Source organism: Ipomoea triloba, chromosome 16 (genome assembly GCF_003576645.1).
Source record: "Ipomoea triloba cultivar NCNSP0323 chromosome 16, ASM357664v1".
NCBI lineage: Eukaryota > Viridiplantae > Streptophyta > Magnoliopsida > Solanales > Convolvulaceae > Ipomoea > Ipomoea triloba.
The window spans coordinates 15,947,878-15,948,613 of NC_044931.1; the positions used below are offsets into that span (position 1 = coordinate 15,947,878).

The window sequence follows — 736 nt, forward strand, 5'->3', positions numbered from 1 at the left end:
CATATGGGTTAGGTTAGTCCATTTTGATATATCTAGTTCTATCTCTATAGTATCCTTTGTAGATGTTCATAAAACTAAATCTTACGTAAATATTGGCTCATCATGAACTTGATGTTCACGAATTTACATATTTTGGTATTGACATTCACTATGTACGGTTTATAGAATATATATATGTTTTACTATAGGGGGTGCTCTTGTTGAGATTTGAACTCAAGACCTCCCGCTTACTAAGTGGGTGCTCTAATCAACTGAGTTACAAAAGCTACGAACAACTATGTCTTTTATATCCGTCTATAAAATTGAAGCTTAATATACATAAACTACACAATACAAGCTTATAATACCTTGAGATGTAGCGAAATGATATTAAGGAAAATGTGACTTACACATAACTTCAATTTTCCTTGATTTTGTATTGTTGATATTTTTTATTTATGAAATTAGTTTCTTAGAAATATCAAATTTCGCTTTTTTGTGCTTTAACATATTGATTTATTTAATTAGTCACTTATAGAGATCTCTTAATAAGGTAACATATTTGAAAGAGTATTGCATTCAAGAAGGTAAAGCTTAATGAATTAGATTTAAGCATGGATGACGGAAGGCAAAAAGCCACCTCATCTCTGGTTTAAAAACATACAACCCATTAAAAAAAAAAAAGGTCAACCTAACCTGACCCACAAATGCGCTAGCCCATGACAGGTCATAACATATGGGTTAGGTTAGTCCATTT

General features: G+C 31.1%; 1 non-coding gene across 1 annotated transcript; it reads right to left on the minus strand.

Annotated features, from left to right (window-relative positions):
• Positions 1-192: 192 nt before the first annotated feature.
• On the minus strand, positions 193-266 carry TRNAT-AGU. Its single transcript has one exon. It is a non-coding gene; the product is annotated as a tRNA-Thr (tRNA).
• Between the last annotated feature and the right edge of the window lie 470 nt (positions 267-736).